Here is a 15577-nt window from a genome sequence, read left to right on the forward strand (position 1 = left end):
GTAATATCGTATATAGGTAGGTATGGTGGACTCATATGGAATAACTTTGGGTTCAAGGTTTTTGATGTACAAGCAGAATTCCCACTTAGTACAGGCGAAGGCTAGCAATTTAAGACTGGGAAGCGGCCAGCTAGAGAGCAACAACGATCATAACCAGGCATTATGCATAAGTAACATTGGACACTAGCATGAGTAGGATATGAGCACCATGAACATAAACATTATAGAGGCTATGTTGGTTCTGATTCAACTACATGCATGAACATGTACCAAGTCAAGCCACTCGAACATTCAGAGGAGGAAACCATATGATCATACTACATCACAATCATTTTAACACTGTGTTGATATCCAAGATAAATCATTATCCACTCCCAGCTACTTATGCATGGCATGAGAAACTATAATCTCTAATTGTCATTGCAAAAATGTTTAATCATAATGGGCTGAATCATGGGCACTAGGTTAAACATATTTACACAGACAAGGCAAGTCGAGTTCATACCAGTTTTTCTTTGCCATGGCCAGCTCATCTAATATCGTCATTATTTCCTTTCACTTGCACGACCGAATGATATGAAAATAATAATAGTGCAAGAGTGCTGTGGACTAAGCTGGAATCTACAAAACATTGTATTCAACAGGAGAAGACAAGGTAAAATGGGTTCTTATTAGTTCAACAGTTATTCATATGAGAGCCACTCAACATTTTCATCGTAGTCTTCTCCTCGGTACAACTCGAATAAAAGAAAAGAATTTCAGAGAAACACACTGAAATATTTTTTGAGTTTTTGGTTTTTCTTCAACAAGCAAATAATAAGCAAAAACGAGAAAAACTATTTACATGGGAAAGCTCCCAACGATCAAAGGAAGAACAAGGAAATCTTTTTGGATTTTCTTTTTAGTGCTACTACTAAGCATGCATAGAAAGTAAATTACTACAACTAATTTTTTTGGTTTTTCTAAAGTTTTTCAAACACACAAGAAGAAAGCAAGAAAAATAAATCTAAGCATGGATGATACAATGAAAAAGTGTGAACACTAATAGATAGAATGATATGTGAACATGAATATAATGTTGGTGAGAAACACGTACTCCCCCAAGCTTAGGCATTTGTCCTAACTTGGTAGTGAATCAGTAGCCTAGAGGGTAGTAGTCGGCATGGTAGTTCACGGAGGCTCTCGGTGTGGAAGCCTCAGCACGCCATGCCGCGAACACTACTATGTTGTGAGCTTGGGCCTCGCTCTCAAGAACAAAATATATTTCCTTGCTGTGGAAATCAAAGAGAGCAGGCGCAGGAAAATATGTGTCCACAACATGTGATTGGTTAAACAACAAATTACAAGTGAAGTTATCAGCCCTTCCCGAGAGAATCTTATGGTCTTTTATAGCATCAAAATCTAAATATCGAGTGGGTAGGATAGGGTCAAAGGGCAAAGGTGAAACACCCAGTCCTCATGCTAAACTTGTGGCATAAATTCCACCATAGAACCAGCCACTTTTGGTGTTATTCTGAAGTCTACGTGCAACAATCGCTCCAAAGTTATAATTCCTTTCACCAGTGAGAGCGGTGTGAACGAGGCTCAAGTCCGGTGAACAAAGTATGCTACAATCTTGCTTGCCTACTATGCATTTCCCGTTAAACAATGCAAGGTACTTAATTGCGGGAAAGTGAATGCTCTTTATTCTTCCTTGCCTTACTCCCCTATTCTCACAGTAACAAAGGCTAGTTAAGAAAGACGCATACTCAGCCTTTGCTATTTCATCAAGCGAACCCCAAAATGAAAGTTTGCAATGGTAAGCAAAGTTCTCTAGTGAAATGGTATATGGTTCATCATAAAGCATAAACGACTCCCTAGACTCACGTGGAAAATATTTAAATCCTTTGACAAATGATTCAGTGAGAAGATGGCACTGTTCACACTTAGCTGGGAGGTAGGGACCGAGACCGGCATTGTGAACATATTTCTCAAATTCCTCCTTAATGACCTCCTGTATCATGTAATCATCGCAAGGCCATAAGAAAGTTTTGGTGGCAGCATCTCGCGTGGAATTTTCACTTGGTTCAACGTAAGACCGGCGAGCAGAGCTGTCACTAGAGGATGCCCCCAAGGATCGTCTCCTTGAAGAACTCCTTCCAAATAGGTTCATCATGTCCGCGTACAATTTTCTAAAAATAAATTTTTTGGAGTGAAAAAAATTCATCAACAAAACTTCACAAAACAAATAGCAACTACTCATACGAATACATAGAGGCCATAACAAGCATTCAAATAACTTAGAACACTAAGAATTCAACATGCAAGCACATCTACAGCAGCACCAAGAGTAGCTAATTATTTGAAGTATAAACCAGCAAAACAAAAACTAATTGGACAAATGGTGGAGTCACATACGAAGCAACAATCTCCCGAAACAGTTTCGGAAATGGAGCTTCGAGCAAAGAGATCAAAAATTGCAGCAAAATGAGCAAGAACTCGGGAGGGAGAGGGATAGTGATTTTTTTCTGGAGGTAGGTGACAATGTGGGACGAAGAGATTAGTGAGGGGCCCCACGTGGTGACCAGAACCCCCCAGGGCACCCCAGGGGGTGCTGGCGCGCCCAGGTGGGTCGTGCCCACCTGGTGCACCCCCCTCTGGTTATTTTTGCAACAAAATTCTTAAATATTCAAGGAAAATCATATAAAATTTTTAGGGCATTCTGAGGACTTTTATTTTTGGGTCATTTTTATTGCATAGGAAGTTCAGAAAACAGACAAAAGATGGCATTTTATTTTATTTAACTAATTAAAATAGAGAGTAAAAAGTAGGGACATAAAGTAGTGCTTACTAAATTCATCAACTTCATATTGTTCAAAAATGATCCATTAATAAGGTTGATCAAGTCTTATTAACAATCACTTTCGATTAGCATGAAACTGAAGAACTTTCGTAAATCACTAAGTTACCTCAATGGGGATTTGCATTTCCCCAATAATAAGCATTTCATATTTCTTTTTGACAGTAGGTAGAGGTATTTGAAAACTTCCAATAGTGATTGTCGGAGATTTTTCAATAACATTAATACCATTCACATGGAATTGTTTCTTCGGAAAGTTCACCGTATGCTCATTACCATTTATCTGCAAAGTGACCTTGATTTTATTGCAATCAATAACAACCCTTGCAGTATTCAAGAAGGGTCTACCAAGGATAATCGACATGTTGTCGTCCTCGGGCATCTCAAGTTTAACAAAGTCAGTCAAAATAGTAACATTAGCAACAACAACGGGCACATCCTCACAGATACCGATAGGTATGGCAGTTGATTTGTCAGCTATTTGCAAAGATATTTCAGTAGGTGTGAGTTTATTCAAGTCAAGTCTTTTATATAAAGTGAAAGGCATAACACTAACACGAGCTCCTAAATCACACAAAGCAGTTTTCACATAATTCTTTTTGATAGAGCAAGGTATAGTTGGTATTCCCGGATCTCCATGTTTTTAGGTACTCCATCTTTAAAAGTATAATTAGCAAGCATAGTGGAGATTTTAGATTCTGGTATTTTTTCTCTTATTCGTGATGATGTCTTTCATATACTTTGCATAAGGAGGCATTTTCAGGATATCAATCAAGCGAGTACGAAAAAAGACTGGCCTCAGCATTTCTGCAAAGCATTCAAATTCTTCATCATCATTCTTTTTAGTTGACTTGGATGGAAAAGGCATAGGTTTTTGAACCCACGTTTCTCTTTCTTTACCGTGTTTCCTAGCCACAAAGTCTTTTTTGTCATATCTTTTATTTTTAGGATGTGGGTTATCAAGATCAACAGGTGGTTCTATCTCAACATCATTATCTGGTTCTTTATCATTGGTTGGTTGAGAGTCTTCATGAACCTCATCATTATCTTTTTCATTATCATTAGGTGAGTGTTCATTACCAGATTGAGTTTCGACATCTGAGATAGAGATTTCATTTTCATTATTAGGAGGTTTTTCAATTTCAGGTTCAGTAGGAGCATGTGAAGTCCTATCATTCTTCTTTTTCTTTTTCTTTTTAGAAGAACTAGGTGCACTAGTGTTAGCTCTTTGTGAATCTTGTTCAATTCTTTTAGGGTGTCCCACAGAATAAAGTGGTTCCTTATTAATTTTACCTCCTCTAGTTGCAACTCTAACAGCAAAGTCATGCATATTATGATTCATTTCATCAAGTAATTCTCTATGAGATTTACCAACTTGTTCTAATTGAGTTTGAACCATGGAAGCATGTTTTCCAACACATCTAGCATCATTTGATATTCTAAATAACAAGTCACTCAAGAGATCAATCATATCAGAATTGTATTTCAATTGTTTCATAATATTTTTATTGAAGTGATCTTATTTTCTAATGTAGTTTTCAAACTCATAAAGGCATTGACTAGGATGCATATTGTGAGGATTATCATTTTCATTAAACTTCATACGAGAATTTAGCTCTACCACCTTAGGCAGTGGTGGTGTATTAAGCCCATGTATTTCTTCAATAGGAGATAAATTTTTAACATCCTCAGCTTTAATACCCTTTTCCTTCATAGATTTCTTTGCCTCTCGCATATCTTCCGGACTGAGATATAATATACCCCACTTCTTTGGAGTGGGTTTAGGCGGTGGTTCGGGAATAGTACAATCATCATAATTTTTCAATATGTTACTCAGTAATTCTTCACCTTGAGCAATAGTTTGTTCCCTAAAAACACAACGAGCACAACTATCTAGGAAGTCCCTAGAAGCATCGGTTAGTCCATTATAGAAGATATCAAGTATTTCATTTTCCTTAAGAGGATGATCAGGCAAAGCATTAAGTAACTGGCAAAGCCTCCCCCGAGCTTGTGGGAGACTCTCTTCTTTAGTTTGCACAAAGTTAAATATTTCTTGTAAGGCGGCTTGTTTCATATGAGTAGGAAAATATTTTCCAGAGAAGTAATAAACCATATCCTGGGGACTACGCACACAACCAGGAGCAAGAGTATTGTACCAAGCTTTAGTGTCGCCCTTTAATGAGAAAGGAAATAATTTGAGAATAAAGTAATAGCGAGTTTTCTCATCATGAGTAAAAAGGGTGGCTATATCATTCAACTTAGTAAGATGTGCCACAACAGTTTCAGTTTCATAACCATGGAAAGGATCAGATTCAACCAAAGTAATTAACTCTGGGTCAACCGAGAATTCATAATCCTTATCATCAATACAAATAGGTGAAGTTTCAAACTTAGGATCACATTTCATTCTAGCATTCAAAGATATTTATTTATACTTGTGTAGTAATTTCTCTAGATCATCTCTATCATTGCAAGCCAGAATATCTCTAGTTGCTTATTCACTCATAACATAACCTTCCAGTACCTTAGGCAATTCATATCTAAGAAGGCTAGTTCTAGTAGGTGTTTCAGGAGTTTTAGTTTCAAGCTCATCATCAGATTCAACAACATCATATTATATAACTCTAGCAATTTGTTTATCAAGAAATTCACCAAGTGGCACATCATCATTATTAAGCAAGGTACTAGCATCATCATAAGCATCATTCATACTAGAAGTAGCATCATCAATAACTTGCGACATATCAGAATTGATAGCATGTGGTGGTGTTGCAAGTTTATTCATAACAAAAGGTGAATCTAAAGCAGAACTGGATGGCAGTTCCTTACCTCCCCTCGTCTTAGAGGGATAAATCTTTGTCTTTGGATCCTTCAGATTCTTCCTAGTGATAATATGATAATAATCCCAAGTGACTCAACATAGCTATGCTCCCCAGCAACGGCACCAGAAAAAGGTCTTGATTACCCACAAGTATAGGAGATTGCAACAGTTTTCGAGGGTAGAGTATTCAACCCAAATTTATATATTCGACACAAGGGGAGCCAAAGAATATTTGAAGGTATTAGCAGTTGAGTTGTCAATTCAACCACACCTGGAGATTAATTATCTGCAACAAAGTGATCAGTAGCAAAGTAGTTTGATAGTTTTGATAGTAGTGAAAGTAGCAACGATAACAGTAACAGTGATAGCAGTAATTTGTAGCAAGTGTAACAGTGATGATAGTAGTAGTAACTTAGTAGAAACAATATAAGATAAATTCGTAGGCATTGGATCGGTGACTTGTTGGATGATATTCATCATGAGACAGTTATAACCTTGGGCGATACAACACTAGCTCCAGTTCATTGATATAATGTAGGCATTTATTCCGTAAATAGTCATACGTGCTTTATTAAAAGAACTTGCATGACATCTTTTGTCCTACCCTCCCATGGCAGCGGGGTCCATATTGGAAACTAAGGGTTATTAAGGCCTCCTTTTAATAGAGAATTGGAACAAAGCATTAACACATAGTGGATACATGAACTCCTCAAACTACGGTCATCACCGGGAGTGGGCCCGGTTGTTGTCACTCCGGGGTTGCCGAATCATAACCGTAGTAGGTGACTATAACTTGCAAGATCGGATCTAAAATATGGATATAATGATGAATTCATAAACGGTTCAGATCTGAAATCATGGCACCTGGGCCCAAAGTGACAAGCATTAAGCATGGCAAACTCATACAAACATCAATCTAAGAACATAGTGGATACTAGGGATCGGACCCTAACAAAGCTAACTCGATTACATGATGAATCTCATCCAACTGCTCACCGACCAGCGAGCCTACAAACGAATTACTCACTCCCGGTGGGGAGCATCATGGAATTGGTGATGGAGATAGGTTGGTGGTGACGAAGATCAAAGATCCCCCTCTCCCGAGCCCCAAACGGACTCCAGATCTTCCCTCCCGAGGAAGAACAAGGCTTGGCGGTGGCTCCATCTCGTGGATCATGATAATTCTTTCTCCTTGATTTTTTTTTCTGGAAATATGTGAATTTATAGTATCAGGGGGTCGTCGGCAGGGCCACTAGGTGTGTACAACCCACCTGGGCGCGCCAGGAGAGGTGGGGCCCTGGTGGGTCGTGCCCACCCAGGGGCCCCTCTCCGGTGGGTCTTGGCTCCAAAAATTCTTATTATTGGTATAAAAATCATCAAAAAGTTTCGTTCCATTCCGAGAACTTTTATTTCTGCACAAAAACAACATGATGGTAGTTCTGCTGAAAACAACATCAGTTCGAGGTTAGTTTCATTCAAATGATGCAAATTAGAGTCCAAAACAAGAGGAAAAGGGTGAGAAAAGTATATACGTTGGAGACATATCAGGTACTACCTCCTACCGCCTCCCATGGCCGGCTGTGCTGCCATCCAGGCTTCACCGGCCCACTCTACTCCCAAACGCCGTCCAGGCCATTCCTCTACTCACCAACACCTCCTGTTCTTCACCGACGATGACAGCCTCACACCACAGCAGAACCAGTGAACCCTCATACTCCCCTCCGCGTGGGCATCCACTGTTGTGTCTTCGCCGGCACTTGGTCGTTCCCTTCGTAATACTCGCCATCGTTCACTGCGTTGGTTCGGCGTGGTCAACTTTGACAGCCGTCGGATGAGGCATGTACGTGGATTGGCTGACAGTAGGGACCCACATGGCCCATGGCCGCACGCAGCAAGTGCCCCTGTATTATGTGAAAACAAATAATTTCTCCCCCTGACAGGTTTTACCCGCCAGCTACATCTTGGCACGCAAGGAACTGCTTCCTTTATTACACGAAAAAAAATTCCTCTCCCTGATAGCTGGGACCCACCAGCTTTATTATGACCCTTTTCATGAAAATATATATTGTACCGATGATCCTAAATTGTTTTATTTTTATTCTAACTCGAAAAAGAAGAAATAGAAAAACCAAAAAACATCCTCGCATGCAAGGAAGTGCCACCTTATTACGCGAAAAAATTGATTCCCCACTACTACCTAGGATCCACCAGATTTGGAGGCTGACTTGTGGCCTACTAAGTTAATGCGTACGCAGGGCTTTGTCAACTTTGTCAATAAACAATTCTAGCTGGACTGACCTTTCGATGCTAATCCAATGGCCAAGCTGCATCTTCAACCTGTGGTCTTGTTACTCCACCTGCCCAAACCTGCGCCCGCCATACCGCCTGCTCCAGCCTCCCATGGCCGGTTGTGCTGCCGCGCAGGCCTCACTGCCCGACCGTACAACCACTGGCCAGGCCTTCCCTCTACTCAACCACACCCCCTGTTATTCTTCGGAGATGGCAGCCTCAAACCGCAGCCGAAGCAATCAAACCTCGTTCTCCCCTCCACATGAGCATCCACTGCTGCGTATTCCCCGACTCCGGGTCGTTCCCTTCCTAGGTCACCGTCGTCCACCACCTTGGTGCTCTCGGGCGTTATGGCATCATCAACACGGTCAAGGAACGATAGCCATCAGAAGAGGACTGTAAGTGGAGAGGCTGATAGCTGGGTTCGTGGCCGCACACAAGAAAGTGCCTCCTTATTATGCGCAAAATAATGATCCCTCCACCTGACACCTCGGACCTACCGGAAGGGCCTCTGTATTTCACGAAAAAATGTTCCCCCTGACAGCTGGGACCCACCGGCTTTATCTTCGTAGGGAAGGATCTGCCTTCTTACCCCGTGATAGCTAGCACCCACCAGATTGTAGTGAAGGTAGCGTTATCTGTCCGGTCGCGACGTGTACGTACATAGCGGTCGATCGGTGTCTCTGCAGTGATGTACCGTTGCTGAGTAAGGAGCAGCACGTGTTCATGTAGAGGCGTCGATGTAGCATGTCACGCAGTCCCGTCTATATCGTGTACACGTACATATGGCCACGCTGCAAGATAGTAAATACGGCTACATACGTACATATGGGCGAGGTCTCCAATGCGTACAACGACTAATCCTGTTCATTGGAAGCCAACCGGCTAGGTCGGAATTGAGAAACTGCGTCCTATTCATGGGGAGGCAACGGAATGCGTCGTGTTCATCGGGAGGCAACGGAATACGTCGTGTTCATTAGGAGCCAACCGGCTTGGACGGAACAGCTGAAACGAGGCCTGGCTGTAACACCCACAATGCGGCTATATCTCCCACGTGTCGGGGCACGACTTAGAGGCATAGCCGCATGGTAGGCATGTCACAAGAGGGGTAATATTTACACATCCCATGTACTGAATGAGAAAGGGATAAAGAGTCGGCTTACAATCGCCACTTCACACAATACATAAATAGCTCATACATCATCCAAGCTACAAACAAAGGTCCGACTACGGAACCAAAATAAAATAAGATGACCCAAAATGCTAGATCCCTGATCGTCCCAATTGGGCTCCACTACTGATCATCCGGAAAGGAAACATAATAGCGACCCAAGTCTTCGCCGAATTCCCACTTGAGTTTGGTAGCATCGCTTGCACTGGTATCGTCGGCACCTGCAACTGTTTGGAAGTATCCGTGAGTCACGAGGACTCAGCAATCTCACATCTGCGAGATCAAGACTATTTAAGCTTAAGGATAGGAAAGGGTAGTGAGGAGGAGCTGCAGCAAGCACTAGAATATATGGTGGCTAACAAACGCAAAAGAGAGCGAGAAGAGAAGCAACGGTCAAGAAACTATAAGTGATCAAGAAGTGATCCTGAAGCTACTTACGTTCAAGCATAACACGAGACCGTGTTCTCTTACCGGCCTCCGCCGAAAAGAGACCATCACGGCTACACACGCAGTTGATTCATTTTAATTAAGTTAAGTGCCAAGTTCTCTACAACCGAATATTAACAAATTTCCATCTGCCACGTAAGCACGGGCACGACTCTCGAAAGTTTATACCCTGCAGGGGTGTCCCAACTTAGCCCATCACAAGCTCTCATGGTCAACAAAGGATATTCCTTCCCCCGGGAAGACCCGGTCAGTCTCGGAATCCCGGTTACAAGACATTTCGACAATGGTAAAACAAGACCAGCAAAGCCACCTGATGTGCCGACAAATCCCGATAGGAGTCGCACGTATCTTGTTCTCAGGGCAACACCGGATGAGACATCCTACGAGTAAAACCAACCCTCAAGTTTCCCCGAGGTGGCCCCACAGTCTACTTGGTTCGGACCAACACTCAGAGGAGCACTAGCCCGGGGGGTTTAAAATAAAGATGACCCTTGAGTCTGTAGAACCCAAGGGAAAGGTATATGGTGGTAGGTAGGCAAATGGTAAAACCAAGGCTGGGCCTTGCTGGAGGAGTTTTATTCAAAGCAAACTGTCAAGTGGTTCCCATAACACCCAACCGCGTAAGGAACACAAAATCAAGGAACATAACACCAGTATGACGGAAACTAGGGCGGCAAATGTGGAACAAAACACCAGGCATAAGGCTGAGCCTTCCACCATTTACCAAGTATATAGATGCATTAAAGTAAATAAGAGATAATAATGATATCCCAACAATATCCATGTTCCAACAAGGAACAAACTTCATCTACACCTGCAACTAGCAACGCTGTAAGAGGGGCTGAGCAAAAGCAGTCACATAGCCAAACAACGGTTTGATAGGAAAGATAGGTTAGAGTCTTGACATGTCAATATGGGAGGCATGATATAGCAAGTGGTAGGTAGCGCGACATAGCAATAGAGCGAACAACTAGCAAGCAAAGATAGAAGTGATTTCGAGGGTATGGTCATCTTGCCTGGAATGTTCTCAGAGTTGTCGAAAGCTTGATCCTCGTAAGCGTACTCAATAGGTTCCTCAGTCACGTACTCGTCTCCCGGCTCTACCCAAATCAAGAACACAAGCAAAAGGACCAACAAATCAATCACGATGCAATGCACAAGCAACATGATGCAATATATGGCATGATATGCAAGACATGATATGCAATGCATATGCATGCTCCGGACGGGAAAGAATGAACAAGGCATCAACTTGGCAAACCAAGTGTGCAGCTGGAAAGATGAGTTGATTTCGGTTTGAAATCGATATAAAGATCATCGGAAATGGAGGCACGGTTTGCAAATGGCAAGCGAAACAAGGATGGTGCAAAACTATAATTAACAGCACGATGCTACTTAGCATGCAACAAGAAACTAAGCTATTGCACTCCAACATAACAACAAAGCATATAGTAGTGATGTACAAGAGATGCTTGACAAAACATGAACTTTGAGCTATGCCTAAAACACACTAGAACGGGTTCAAACAAGCATGGCAAAAGTGCAAAAGATATCAGTTTCAAGGACTTAGTGAAAATACTAACATGTCAAAAACAACATCAGGAAGCAATGTTTAGAGAAAGAAAACAACATGCTACAGGAACATATCGTAGCAAATAAAGGCATGGCATGAATCTACTAAAAGCATAGATCAAAAGTCCATTACTTATCATGAGCCAAAAAGGCACAGAAGATATGATGGCACCCATGTAAACATAGCAAGTTTTATTAACAGTTTCAGACTTAGCAGAAAATAGAGCATGGCAAAAATAGATTATGATAGCAACTTGGCATGCTTTTTCCACTCAACATAGTGCAAAAAATGACATGGAATAAATACTAGCATGTAGTAGGCATGAAAATGAAGCTAACCATGTGACAAACACCTACATAGCATGATTGAAATAAATCACACAAAAATGACAACAACATCATGATGTAAAATGACATGATCATGAACTTGCTCAAATGCAGAAACTAATGCCACCACTGGATTGGTGGGATTTTTCTAGCCCAAAAACATATATAACAAGTTGGGGTTGCTGTAGAAAAATCCCCACAAAAGCGAAGAATGCCTAACTGCCTAAAAAGGAAATAAACCGAAAAGGAAAAATACCCAAAATGGCCATGTCCCAATCTCGACTTGCCAGATAGGGAAAAAGGCCCGATCTAGAAAGATCCAAAATGGGCAAGCTGCCCGATTGGGTTTAAAAACAGGGCGTGAGGATGACATGTGGGCCTGTGGTGCGCGTGTGGGTGTGAGGCTGACAGGTGGGACCTAGCCTCTGTCTCGCTGACCAGTGGGCCCTCGTGGTCCCACTCGGTGGAACAGGAAGCAGGGAGAGCGACGACGGTGGCAGAACGCGGCGGAGGCCTCGCCGGAGTTGCTTCGGTGGCCTAGCGGAGCGGCGGAAGGGTGCAACAGGGTCGTAGGAGAATCCCGCATCCCCAGGTGCCACTAGCCGTATAGGACGATGACAGAGTCGACGCCGACGATGAGCTACAGAGGCGGTGACGGCGTGGACGCGTGCGGTGAGGCGGATAGCTACGCGAGCAGCTAAGGGCGCGGATCGCCCCTACTCTTAGCGGCGAGCACGACGGGCACACGCAGACGGTCAGCGGGGGACGGAGCACTCGTCGAAGACGAGGTTCGACAGTGGTGACTCGGGCGGATGGCGCGGGGCTAGCTAGAGCATGCAAAAGAGGGGGAGAATGCCACGGGGCTACTCAGGGTCTTACCACGAGCACGGTAGTGCACTCGGTTGGACGGGAGGTGGACGGATACGAGCACAACGGCGATCGAACACCTATGGGTACCGCGGGGAAGAAGAGGAAGGAGTCGACACCGTCTTGGCCTCCCGCGGTGAAGTAGTGCACATCGGGGAGGTAGACGACATCGGGGAAGAAGACAGACACGATCGCCGGGGTGGAGGTCGTCGGAGAGCATGCCGGCGACAGGCTCGCGTGCTCGGATGCGTTTGGAACGTGGGTGGCGCGGCGAATCTGGAGGCTCTCTCACCTGGCGGCGGCGGCGAGAGGGAAGAGGGGAAACCCTAAATGCGCGTGGACATGGAGAGAGGTTAAAGGGAGGGCCAGGTCGAGGGTTTGGAGAGGCGATGCTCTCGGTCGTGGCCATGTCCGTGCTCGCAAGGGGGGACCGAGGAGGAAGAAGGTGGGTGAGGGGTGTAGCCAGAATCGCTGTCGAATGGGGCCGGCTTGGCCACGTGGAGAGAGGCTAGCGGGGGTGCGGGCACGCGCGGGTGAGAAAAGGCAGAGAGTGGGTGAGCGAGCGGGTTGGCTGGCGCGCTGGGCTTGCTGGAGCAGGGTGCTAGCTGGTCTGGTCTAGGAGGCCGAGGCCCAGTTGGGTGCTGCTACTGCTGCTCTGCCTCTTTTCGTTTTCCATTTTCTTCACACAGAAAACAAAAGGAAAAGCACAGGGGGGTTAGGGAGGAGTTTGAGTAATATAAAAATATCCTCATGATCCTGAATTTGTGTAGCATTTAATAAAATTGCTTTGGTAATTTTTAAAGGTAGAAAAATATTCCAAGTTTGAATTAAAATTCAAACTTGATGCATTTTTGAACCCAACCAAAACAATTCTAAATGAGGAGAAATTTGGCAGGGGGTTCAAAGCATGGTGCTAGAATTTTGGGAAAAAGATAAGCATTAATGGAGGAGGGTAAAGGTGCACTTGCGAAAGTGAAGGAAAAGAGAAGGAGAGGTGGTGATGATGGGGGGAAATGATGAAACTTGGATCCCCAGGAACATGGCACAATGCCACATGCTACAAGATGAAGATGCACATGATGAGGCCATGATGCAACAAGATGAAGATGATATGAAATGCATGACATGAACAAAATGCAAAACGGAGACAAAACCCAACCATGAAGGGAATCTCATAACTTAAAGCCGGAAATGGCAAGAGTCGGAGTCACAAATATGGCAAGTTACATTCGGGGTGTTACAACACTCCACCACTACAAGAGGATCTCGTCCCGAGATCTAGGACTGAAAAAAACTCCGGATATTCGGAACGGAGGTGATCCTCGCGTTCCCAGGTGGCTTCTCGGTCGGAATGGTGTGACCACTTCACTTTCAGGAATTTGATAGACTTGTTGCAAGTCTTATGCTCGATTTGTTCAAGAATAGCCACGGGATGCTCGTGATAAGAAAAATCTTCTTGGAGATCAATCTCTTCAAAGTTGATGGTGTGCTCAGGAGTCTTGAAGCACTTGCGAAGCTGTGACACGTGAAACACATCGTGCACATTTGTGAAGTTGGACGGAAGCTCAAGTTGGTAGGCGAGATCGCCTCTTTTGCCAATGATCTTGAAAGGACCCATGTATCTAGGGGCAAGCTTCCCTTTGATATGCAAGCGACGAGTGCCTTTCATTGGAGAGACATGGAGGTAGACATGGTCTCCGATCTCGAAAGCCAAATCACGGTGCTTACTATCATAGTAAATCTTCTGGCGAGATTGCATGGCTTTGAGATTTTCACGGATGACTTTACACATTTCTTCAACCTCTGTGATCATGTCGTTGCCAATTGAGAGGAGTACGTCACTTTCTGCCATAGAGAATCTCGAAAGGGGGCTTGCCCGAACTCGCTTGGAAGCTGTTGTTGTAGGAGAACTCGACATATGGAAGACAATCTTCCCACTTCATACCGAAGGAAATGACACAAGCCCTGAGCATATCTTCAAGGATTTGATTGACTCGCTCGACTTGGCCACTAGTTTGAGGATGGAAAGATGTGCTGAAGCGAATGTTGGTGCCCACGGCCTTCTGAAAGGAGTCCCAGAACTTAGAAGTGAAGATGCTTCCACGATCCAAAGATATCAATTATGGAATACCATGCAAGGAGACAATCCTAGAGGTGTATAGCTCTGCCAACTGAGCTGTTGTGATAGATTCTTTGATTGGAAGGAAATGAGACACTTTAGTAAGCTTGTCGATGACAACGAAGATAGCATCATTTCCATTCTTGGACTTGGGAAATCCAATCACGAACTCCATCCCGATATGGTCAAACTTCCATTCTGGAATAGCAAGAGGTTGGAGGAGACTAGCTGGTTGTTGGTGTTCTGCTTTCACCCTTCTACAGACATCACATTCATCCACGAATTGAGCAATTTCTCGCTTCATTCGAGTCCACCAATACGACTGCTTGAGGTCATGGTACATCTTCGTGCTTCCAAGATGAATGGATAGGAGGGAATTGTGCGCCTCGTTCATAATGACTTTCCTTAGATCACCTTTGGGAACCACAATCCGGTCCTCGAAGAATAGAGTGTCTTTATCATCAATGTGACAGCACTTGTATTTGGGTTGGCTCTTGGCAATCCCATTTTTCACCTTCTTCACCATGGCATCAAGAAGTTGTGCCTCACGAATTTGATCTTCCAAAGTAGGAGAGACCTGGAGATTGGCAAGAAAGCCTTGAGGAATAACTTGGAGATTCAGTTTGCGGAAAGCTTCAGAAAGGTCCGGTTGGAGGGGCTTGAGAATTAAGGTGTTGCAGTAAGCCTTCCTGCTGAAAGCATCTGCAATGACATTGGCCTTGCTTGGAGTATATTCAATACTCGGATTGTATTCTTGAATCATTTCGACCCAACGAGTCTGTCTGAGGTTGAGGTTGGGTTGAGTGAAGATGTACTTGAGTCTCTTATGATCTGTGAAGATGTCCACTTTCCTTCCCAACAAGAGATGTCTCCACATTAATAATGCATGGAAAACTACCGCCAACTGAAGGTCGTGAGTGGGGTAGTTCCTTTCGTTGGGCTTCAACTGGCGAGAGGTATAGGCCACAACTTTCTTCTCTTGCATTAACACAGCGTTCGAGACCTTCTAAGGAGGCATCACAGAAAACTTCAAATGGTTTGGATTCATCAGGAGGAGTCAAGACAGGAGCTGTGACCAGCTTCTGTTTGAGGTTGTTGAAAGCAACGTCACATTCAGGCGTCCAG

Source organism: Triticum dicoccoides, chromosome 5A, assembly GCF_002162155.2.
Source record: "Triticum dicoccoides isolate Atlit2015 ecotype Zavitan chromosome 5A, WEW_v2.0, whole genome shotgun sequence".
In the NCBI taxonomy this organism is placed as follows: domain Eukaryota; kingdom Viridiplantae; phylum Streptophyta; class Magnoliopsida; order Poales; family Poaceae; genus Triticum; species Triticum dicoccoides.